Here is an 11,778-nt window from a genome sequence, read left to right as displayed (position 1 = left end):
AATGTGTACAGTGAAGTGTAGTAGCAAGTGATTAGTTGGGTGGAAGTCCGCAATTTGAATATACAGATAGGACCCTATGCATAGTCCTTATTATTGGTGCTAAAAGAAGATACATCATTTATTTCTGTGTTTTTGTATCATTGTGATACTAGTAAGAATTGTTTGTGACCAAAAACAATGATTAAAAGTAATAATATTATGTTCTCATTCCACCATTAAAGCCACGTACCATGCAAAAATCAGCTAAAATAGTAACAATGAAAAAGAGAGGAATTTATAGCACTTTGCGCTACTGAGTATATTAATTGATGACCTCCGCTGAATAAAAGAACACTGGACACACGCGTTTAGTTTCCCAGACAACTGGAAACTTTCTTGTCTGGGAAACGAAACGCGTCAATGTCACTTCCGCCCTCACGTGGAGAATTTGTGTGGTCGTCACTTCCGGTTTCTGTTCCAGCTTGCAGCATCTGTCCCTCTCCAATCACTGGAGCCCAGCAGAACATTGCTCCGATTCACAGAGCTCCGGGGAGAGAGCCTGTTTGGCGCAATCACCTGCCGCAAACCCCCGCTCCATCGGACATATCATCACTGGCCGGCGCACAGCCCTCCGCCGCATCCCAAGTCACCTACAATTACCTGCACCGGGTAGAGTCGTTGAATTATCCGGCTACCCTGCCCCTCCGGATTCTTCTACAAAATAGAGGAGGGTGAGCATACTATTACGGTGCGACTATCAGCTGCAAATTGTATGTATGGTCTGAAGGACCTATCCACAGACTACTAACAACTACTGTGACAAATATATGTGCCGGAAAGATCATAAACTTGCACAAATTAACCTGGCCTAACAGACCCCATCTGTACTAACAAACTAACCTCATTATTATTGCTGGCAGTACCGGAATTAACCCTATACTAACTCTATAACCCTAACCAGGACTATACCACCATTCTCCACAATAACCAATATATTTTTATAAAAATGTCTATATACAAAATGCATACAAGCTAAATCGATTGCATTGTACTATATTTTATTCTTATTGTTTTCATGTGTACTATTAATATGCTTCTTTAAAAAAAAATTTTTTTTAATATATAATACAGTGTGTCCAGTGTTCTGGTCATCAATTAATATATTCAGTAGCGCAAAGTGCTATAAATTCCTCTCTTTTTATTTGCTTGTGTGAGAATGTAGCAAACTCACCTAGCACCTGCAGCAACTGAGTATTTAATCTAAATTTAATCCTATTGAGGTTTTTAATTCATCTTCCAAATAGCGCCGGGATTTGTGGTTAGAGGAGAAACTTTGAAACCCTCCAACTACCCACTACCTTGAAAATAGTCACAATGCCATATAAGTGGTGACTGAAATCACAAGGCAGCGTTTGCATAAAGCATACAGGGCAATTGCTTTTCATGCTGACTGTCACTTAATGCGCTCTAGACCAGTGGTTCTCATACTCGGTCCTCAGGACCCCAAACAGTTCATGTTTTCCAGGTCACCCAGCAGGTGCATAGGTGCATTCATTACTCATTGACACATTTTAAAAGAGCCGCAAGTGCTCTAGACCATCAAATGCTTTACACAGTACTTAGGGCCTTTGACATTGGCATTTCAATCCTGCTACTGGCAAGGGAATTTCATACATCCAAATATGTCACTACTTAAAAGTGAAATCACAAGGATTGTTATATACGTGTAAGTTTATATTTTTTCTTCCTCATATCAATGTGTCATTCATTGCAAGTGGGTTGTATGCTACATATAGAAAACCCATTGAAATGAATGGGCCATTCAGGTGAAACCTTCACAGCTTTGTTAATTGTCCCCAGCCCCACCCCACCCCCACTACTGACATGATTGGTTGAACAGCTATTCATACAGCCAGTCATTTTATGGTTCTGCAATTCTGCAGCAGTGCTCCCAAAGAACAGTTTACAATTACAATATCTTTTGTTGGGGGTTTATTTTGTCTTTATTGCAATTAGAATATTTTCATTTTGACTGTAATTAGATGTACTCTGTATTTTAATTATTATAGTTCCCCTAGATAACTATTATGTTTTAAATTAGATTACATATAAAACATGTTTCATAATTAGTCAAGTGACAAACTAGGGTATTTGTAGCAGATTTCTTTTTTCTTCTGTTGTTTATGTGGAGCAGACCCTACTGCTTTCGGCGCTGCTCCCGGCAGAGAGGAGAGGGCCTGGTCGGAGAAGGCTGCACACAGATGCTCCTGCCCTAGGTCCAGGATGACAGCAATTAGGCAGGTAGCCCACACCTCCTGCATACATATGCTTCACGTCCAGTCATAGCCACCAAATGGTAAAAGACAATTGAGCAGGGGTTAAAGTTGCTGGGGGGTGGGGGGTGGGGGGGTGGTAGAGTGTAACCGTGATACAGGTGACTGAGCTCCATTACCTGTATTGTATTCCACATCTGCCATGGCCCTACACAGTAATTCAAATCTGAGGCGATAGGAGTCGCAACTTGAATCTCCCTACCTGCCCTGGATCCCTGATCGTGGCAAAACCTGAGATGCCACTGGCAGGCCTCAGGAGTTTTGCTGTGGGCACCAGTGCCATTGATTTCAATGGGCTGACTGCTGAGAGACTCATCTAATATGGCTGTTAGCCAATAAGCCCCTGCCTATAGACTTCAATGGACACAGCAGTAAAGATTCCAGCCCCAACACTAAGGACACTGTCGGCAACTCTCTGCTGTTGACACTGCCTGCACCCTCCCGCGGCCAACACCACTGGCACACCCACACTGAGGACACCACTGGCACACCCACACTGAGGACACCACCGTCACCCTGTCACTCCTGACACAGCCAGCACTGAGGACACCACCAGAACCCCGCACTAAGGACACTGTCGGCATCCCAGTACTGAGGACACTATCAGCATACCTTCAAGTGCCAGTACTTCTGCATTGAGGAAGCTGCCAGCCCCCCCCCCCCCACACACACTCTGACGATACTGGCAGCACCCTCGCATTGAGGACACCGTTGACACTCCCACACTGCCAACCCTTTTGCATTGAGAATAATTCAGCCTGGACAAAGATAAGACAAGACGGAAGTTGCTTTACTGAAGGCGGTTATCCTCTGAAAATACCAAACCACAGGATTATTATCTCTAGAATAAGAATTGATAGCTAGAGCTGCATCTAATACAGAGAATGAACTACTCTGCAGATTTCAAAATGAAAAAAGAACGGAACATATTTTTAAAACCTGGAACTGTTCCTGGAAATTAGGGACAGATGGCAATGTAGCAAATATTATTATTATTATTATTATTATTATTATTATTATTATTATTATTATTATTATTATGTCAGGGCTGCAACTAGAGATAGGGGTCACGTGCCCCAGGAGCCGGATTTGTGGAGACACTGAGACCTCCACCCTGCTCCTTCTACCAGCAGCTCCCTTGGCCAGATCATGTAGAGATGGGTAGCTCACAGCTCAGCCGTTTTAAATATATGGTTCTTCTAAAATAATGAACCGACTGAGCCGTGAGCCGTTACAATTGAGCGGCGACTCCTGGAGTGAGACAGTTCTTCTTTTCCAATCACTGACAGTCAGTATTATCAGTATTAAGCATTAAAGTAATAAAGGGGGAAATTTACTAATATGAAAAACCTTTCAGTCGTATGCAAAGTCGTGTTCCGGAGGGTCATTTACAAAGCAGTCATATACAACTGCTTTGTAACCCTCCAATGTCGTATTCATTCGTATTAGCTGGCCATATATACGGCCCCTAATACGAATTTTTCTAGCAGTCTGCACGGATCAGTCAGATCTGTGCAGGCTGCAGAGTGTAAAAAAAAATAGAAAAATAAATAAATATAAAAAAAAACGGCGTGGGGTCTCCCCCACAGCCGAAACCAGCACCAGGCTGACAGAGCCTGGAGCCGGTAATTAAAAATCAGGGAACCCGACAAATAGGGGTTCCCCGATTTTTAATAACCAGCCCCAGGCTCCTGCTCTGGGGCTGATTCCCAAAATACGGGGGACAAAATGACTAGGGGTCCCCCGTATTTTAAGAACCAGCCCCAGGCAAAACCAGCCAGCAGGGTAATGCCACAGCCGGGGGGAGACTTTTTATACAAGTCCCCCCGGCCAAAGCATTCATCCCTACCGACCAGTCAGCCTGGCCAGGGGCCCTGGGGGAGTGGGGACCCCCCCAATGAAGGGGTCCCCCCCCTCCAGGACTTACCTGACCAGGCTGAAGCCTGGTACTGTCCCCGATGCCCCTGGGCGGTGGGCATCGGGCTGATAGTGGTGTAAAAAAAAGATTAAACTATTGTTTTTTTACTGTGGCACTACAAGTGCCAGCAAGCCTCCCCAGCAAGCTGGGACTTGGAGAACCACAAGTCCCAGCCTGCTGGGCATTAAAGGGCCCGCTGGCACTTGTAGTTCCACAGTTAAAAAAATAGTACAATAAAAACACACTAACACAATGAAAATAAAAGTTTAATGCATACATTACACACATACTGATACTTACCTTTCTTGATCCCGTAGGTAGCCCTCTGTCCTGGTGTCCGGTGTCCTGTGTCGTCCTCCAGGTCCATGTCGGCGGTCTGTGTCATCCTCCAGGTCCATGTCGGCGGTCCGTGTCATCCTCCAGGTCCATGGCGGTGTCCGGGTCCGAAGAAATCCATGTTGGAGCTGTGGAAGGAAATCCTACTCACCTGGTCCTGTGCTGAAGAAGTCTTGTCTTGGTCCGCCGTAATCCAGGTAATCTTCATGCTGTCGCCGGTCCCCGCACTGTCCTCATCGCACTGAGGAGAGATGCAGAGATATTTCATACTCGGCGCCTCTCCTCAGAATGATTTCTATTGGCCGCCTAGCGGCTAATCAGGAGCCGACTTTCTTGGCTCCTGATTGGCCACTAGGCGGCCAATAGAAATATCTCGACACGGACTGCCGACATGGACCTGGAGGACGACACAGGACACCGGACACCAGGACACCAGGGCTACCTACGGGATCAAGAAAGGTAAGTATCAGTATGTGTGTAATGTATGTATTAAACTTTTATTTTCATTGTGTCAGTGTGTTTTTATTGTACTATTTTTTTAACTGTGGGACTACAAGTGCCAGCGGGCCCTTTAATGCCCAGCAGGCTGGGACTTGTGGTTCTCCAAGTCCCAGCTTGCTGGGGAGGCTTGCTGGCACTTGTAGTGCCACAGTAAAAAACAATAGTTTAATCTTTTTTTTACACCACTATCAGCCCGATGCCCACCACCCAGGGGCATCGGGGACAGTACCAGGCTTCAGCCTGGTCAGGTAAATCCTGGAGGGGGGGGGCCCCTTCATTGGGGGGGGTCTCCACTCCCCCAGGGCCCCTGGCCAGGCTGACTGGTCGGTAGGGATGAATGCTTTGGCCGGGGGGACTTGTATAAAAAGTCTCCCCCCGGCTGTGGCATTACCCTGCTGTCTGGTTTTGCCTGGGGCTGGTTCTTAAAATACGGGGGACCCCTAGTCATTTTGTCCCCCGTATTTTGGGAACCAGCCCCAGAGCAGGAGCCTGGGGCTGGTTGTTAAAAATCGGGGAACCCCTATTTGTCGGGTTCCCTGATTTTTAATTACCGGCCCTGGCTCCTTCAGCCTGGTGCTGGTTACGGCTGTGGGGGGGACCCCACGCCGTTTTTTTTTTTTATATATTTTTTTTAAATATTTTTTTACACTAAAGCCTGCACGGATCTGACTGATCCGTGCAGGCTTAAAGCAAATACAACAGGGAAAGCAGGGTGTATTTTCCTGTCGTATTTGTGTGGGTGTTTTACACCACTTAGCAGCCGTATTATCAGTACGGCTGCTTAGTACATCAAGAACCACCATTCTTTTGAATGGTGATTCCTGTCGTATTCTATCGATGGTGTAGACATTCGTATTTGTAAATACAAATACGAATGTTCCATCTTTAGGAATACGAATTGTTGTATTTTCGGGATTGTAAATCCCGAAAATACAAATGTGTAAAAAATAGGTGTATTTCTGCCTACGAATACACCTATTTTTTACGAATCCATTTTGGTAAATTTCCCCCAAAATGGAGAATGATAAATACCAGCCAGGATTCAGTTTGAAATCCCGGCGGTCGGGATCCCGGCGCTCAAAATCCCGACGCCGGAATCCCAACCGCCGAAATCCCGACAAGGGGACGACGTGGATCGCCCCCCCTTGCGGGCTCGCTGCGAACACCAGGATCCCGACCACCGGGATTTAAACTGCATCCCACCAGCCAATCAGCTCCTAATTGCCATGTTACAGACTGGGTCTAAAAATGACAGTTATGAGCTGATTGGTTGGTCCTTTATTACTCTCCATTTTATCACTTTTCAAAGCTTAGTACATCTGGCCCTCTGTCTCTCTTCCAATTTGATTCTAGCTAATATGTATAGAAAAATGATAAGTAAAATCTGACTGGTTTCTATGGGCAAGATCTTCATTCTAAAAAAGCACTTTAGTTAATATACTGTACCATTGGAGTGTGAGTACATTCATAACCACATCCAGAAGTGTCCTGCATAGATCAACCACATGTAAATCTCATTTCATATACTGTACCTTGGGGAATTTACTAACAATACAAATACTCATTCGTATTCATATTCTTAATACGACCATCATCGGTCGTATTTAGATGAAAATACGAATTGTAAATAGGACAGATTTACTAATCTGCCGTATTTACTGATTCGTATTTACACGATGGTGTAGGCGGTTGTATACCGCCATACTCGTATTTAGCGGCTGTATATATACTGAAGCCTGCATCTGACTGATCCGTGCAGGCTTCAGTGTAAAAAATATGTCAAATTAAATAAATAATTTTGAAAAATGACTCAAGGGCAGGTCCTAGTTCCCAAAATACGGGGGACAAAATGAGTAGGGGTCCCCCATATTTTGAGAACCAGCACCGGGCCGAACCAGCCAGCAGGGTAATGCCACAGCCGCGGGGAGACTATTTATACAAGTATCCCTGGCAAAAGCATTTACCCCCTGACCGGTCAGCCGAGGCTGTTCCTGGTGTCCCTGGGCTGTGGGCTCCAGGCTGACAGCAATAGTGTAAAGTAAGATAGGTTCTGCTGTGGAACTATGAGTCTTAGTTTCACAGCAGAACAAATAGGCAAATAAAAACAAAAACAGCAGAATATCAAAATTTGGATACATTCAGAGCCCACACATACTATACTAACCTACATATTGACACAAAGGTACCAGTCCCTGCTTCTTCCTTCTCCGTGGTGCCCCTATCATACTAGGTAACAGATAGGCAGTGTCACTCCCTCCCCTCAGTGTGAGCACATTCTCTGTCCCCGGCTTCCTGAACTAACCAGGAAGTCACATGTTGCACACGGTGTGCACTGGAGGTGCCCTCAGCTCAGCAGTAAGGTGAATAGCAGCAGCAGCCACCTACAGAAGCAGAGTATATCAGAGGTCAGGCATGTTCTGATGAATATAATAATAGGGAGAGTATCACACCAGTGGCGTAACTACCTCCCCCATCAGCCGCTACGGGGCCCGAGCTGTTCCCGGGGCCCGCAGACAGTTCCTCCTACACCCAGTTACAAGTGTAAGCAGAAAAGGGCAAGCACTGCAGCCGTGATCAGCTGCAGCACAACCACTCCCCCCCTCCCCGATGCCAGAAATCTCAACCTCAGCCTACATCGACCATGAGGTGTAGCTGCGCTAGGCCTGCAAAGCTGCTAGCTGCTCCTGCACAGGGATGAGTCTGCTGAGTCTCCAACTGGGTGGCGCCGGAACCATCCTAAAGTGCAGCGGTCCACTCTAGTCGGCCTTCCCTTCAACCTGTGCCAGGATCCACGGGCCTCAGTGGCACTGTGAGACTCCTAAGGCTGCAGCTTCTGGTAAGTGCTTGGAGAGCCCTGTACACACCTACCCCCATATGTGCTTGAAACTTTATCACCCCCACCCTCTTCATCTGTGTGTGTGAGCCCCCTGACCATCCTAATCCCCGTGTTACCCTCTTTAAACTCTGTATGCATGTGACTCTTTGTACCCCACAACTCCAGTGCGCGTGTGAAACCTTCCCCATCACCTACAACCTTTCTCCGTGTGTGTGACACTTTCTCCCCAAATCACCTTATCCCTAGTGTGTGACCCCCTGTACCCCATTCCTGTTTGTGTGAAATAGTGCCCCCCCATGTCATACCACCTGTGTGAGACACTCTGTACCCCCCTTGACATTGTATACATCCACTACCCCTGTGTGTGACCCCCCTACCCCTGTGTGATGTTTTTGTGACATCATTAACCTCCACACTACCTGTGTTTTTGTCACCCTGTGCGTCCCCTCACTCTACATGGGCGGTTCTTTCAAAAGTTTGCTACGGGGCCCTGTCAATTCTAGTTATGCCCATGTATTAACATTTTGGGGGGGGGGGGGGTCATATAAACATTTGGGGGGGGGGAGAGAATGTCACAGTATCATTGCTAGGGGGGATGGTGGACACAGTAATGTTTGTGGTGGGAGAGTGTCACAGTAACATTTGTGCGGTAGTGGGAAGAGTGTCACAGTAATGTTCTCTGGGGGGTAGTGGGAAGAGTGTCACAGTAATGTTCTCTGGGGGGTAGGGGAAGAGTGTCACAGTAATGTTTGACATGGTCAAAATACCGACATATAGAATGTGCAGGTGAAACTGTCAACATGACTTTGGGTCGACAGGTCGCGGGGTCGACATGGGTTTTTTCACTGTTTTTTTTACCCGAATGTCGACACAGTCGTCATGGACACAGTTGGAGGTGAACCGCAGCCCCTCGCAATGCTACGGATTAAGGGCCCGATTCAGAGTTGATCACTGTTATTTGAATTCGCTAATTGTTTGAATAGCTAATGACAGATCATGGGGCACATGCACGAGCCAAAATAAAGACAAAAATAGCAAAAGGATCTAATCACAATGCCATCACAATTACACTGACAGGAAATTGGCGTTTGTGGGTGGTAACCAGTCATTTCCTGGAAGTGTCAGGAAAAATGTAAGCTTGTCCAGGGAGCATGTGAGACATCAGTGCTGGCTTCGGTCAGTCTGTGTCTGTCGCACAGTTGTGGAAGGGTCAGAGTTACATTTGCACAGACTAGAAAATCATTAGATGATTCGTGAATTGCATACGGATGTGCTACAGGATAGCGGATGGCAAAATGTTCTGGACCGGACTTGAAGAAGACAAAGACGATCTGAAGCCGGAATGATCCACCTGGATACTGGACCGGACTTGAAGAAGACAAAGACAATCTGGGGCCAGAATGATTCACCAGGAGACTGGACCTGGCTGGAAGAAGACAAAGACGAGCTGAGGCCGGTATGATTCACCAGGAGACTGGACCTGGCTGGAAGAAGACAAAGACGAGCTGAGGCCGGTATGATTCACCAGGAGACTAGACCGGACTTGAAGAAGATAAAGATGAGCTGAAGCCAGAATGAGCCACCAGGAGACTGGATCATTGGCACCAATGTAGAGGGTAGATGCAGGCCTTTGGGACTGGTTAGGCGGTATCACTGACCGCCACCGGTTTGTGTCAGCAAAGGATAAGTTGCCAAGTCACTGGGTATATCAGCAAGGGGTTAACTGCAGAGGATTTGGTACTGACAGCAGATGGTTAATGGTAGAGTTCCTGGATTGGTCAGTAAGGGGTTAACTGCAAAGCCTTTGAAATGATAGCTGATAGTAAGTGGTGGAGCCACTGGGTTAACAGCAAGGGGTTAAATGCAGAGCCTTGAATGCTGACAGGAGATAACTTGGCAGATTCACTGGGCTGGTCAGTGTAGGGTTAATTGCAGATTATTTGTGCTGAATGGTAGAGCCACTGGCGTAACAGCTAAGAGTTAAATGCAGAGTTTCATCCCCCATATTTTGGGAACCTAACTGTTACTTTTCAAACATAGCTGATTGGCTGGTGCGTTATCACCTTCTACTTTATCTCCTCTTTATCTCCACTTTTTCTCTTCACCAGGCTTAATTCATTTGCCCCAAATGTTTGTTGCCAAAACCACAACATAATGTTGATAATACTGTACATATAGAAAAATAGGTGGCAACTTATGAATCCTCATAAGTATTACACTGATTAGCAATAATAAATGTAATTGTAATACAAACTTAAGGTGATACACAGTTATATAAGTAGAAATAGATTACTCTTACAAGTAGATAGATCAAAGGAAATCAGACAATAACCCATGCATGATAATATCAATAGCCATTGATGTTAACTTCAACTACTATTGTACCAATCATAGATTTCCAACAATGGAAAATACTGAGCAATGAACATGCCGTAATTATCTAGTGTAAGTATTCATAATGTAGCACAAATCTTCAAATGAATATAGAAAGTTGATTACAAGAGAATCTAGTCATAGACATGAATGCGTAACAATACCAATATCACTTTTAAAGATTGCAACAATAGACAACACACAATTAGTTCCATGTCTCTCTTAACACTGAAAACCAAACTCCAATCCTTTAATCTCTAATAATCACAGGCACACCCCGCTGCCATACACACAATAGTGCAGCAAAGAAATACACGTTTGCGATATATTATCATTACGAGCTTATTCATTTGATGGATATCATATAATAAGCCTCCTACCCTGAAAAATGTACATTCAAAAAGTAGGAAATATGCGTTCTATGAAGAATATAGCAACGCCCCAATAGGTGGAACTAGTTATGTGCATCATCTATTGAATGTAATAGCGCCTGAGATAGTCAGAAGTCGTCAAACTTTGCGCTCCATTTACCAGAAGTTGGAACGCAATGTGCGTCCCGACAACCGGAAGTGGGGCGCCACTAATATCTCCCGCTCTCCACTCTTTAATATTCAGTAATGCCTAAGTAGGCGGAAGTGGTCAGAATTTGCGCTCCACTTACCGGAAGTTGGAGCGCGGCGTGCGTTGCAACAACTGGAAATGGAACGCTGCAATCGTCCCCTGCTTTTATTTCATAATGTATGTGGTAAGAACTTCTTTTTATTATTAGCTATAGGCAGGGCAGGCGACAGGGGGGGGGGTCAAGGGGGACAAGTGTGACGGTCCCCCGCGATCCGAAGGGCCCCAGTGCCTCCATGCCCAAACAAGGCCACAGCCTGTACTAGTTGGCCTGTCAGTGACCCTCACGACCCAACTGTCTACTGTGCACCATCTGTGTGTGGCTGAGTCGGACTGACTCACAATGTGCCACTGCTGTCTACTGTGTGTGCGCCCTGCTGCTTGGTGCTCAGCCAGCTACTCTGTGTGTGCATACGGCCTGGGGCCGCAGTCGCACAGACGTACCCACTGCTGGCACTGTGGCCTCAGTCTCTGGCTACTGTACTTGGCAATCTTTTGTAAAAGTGACAGGCCAGCAGTAGCCGGGAGCCAGCAGGAAGCAGCAGGCAGGAGCCAGCAGGAAGCAGCAGCCAGGAGCCAGCAGGAAGCAGCAGCCAGGAGCCAGGCCAGCAGGACTGAGAACGAGAGATGTCCGCACTTGAAAACAGGATCTGGAGCAGCGAAAGGTTATGAGGCGCAGAAGAGGGGTGTGTGGATTTGGAATTAGGTGGGAGGCCCCAGAAATATCATTGTACAGGGCCCCAAAATTTCTGTTGCTGGCCCTGGCTATAGGTCAGCCTCCTATAACATATTACTAGACATTGTCTAAAACAAGTTTTAAAAGTCTGAATATGTTGTTATATTATTTAATTAATGGATCAATTAGGTAAATGAGTTAATGATGT

This window comes from Crinia signifera, chromosome 3 (genome assembly GCF_055691185.1).
Source record: "Crinia signifera chromosome 3, ASM5569118v1, whole genome shotgun sequence".
NCBI classification, from domain to species: domain Eukaryota; kingdom Metazoa; phylum Chordata; class Amphibia; order Anura; family Myobatrachidae; genus Crinia; species Crinia signifera.
This window is presented reverse-complemented; position numbering follows the sequence as displayed.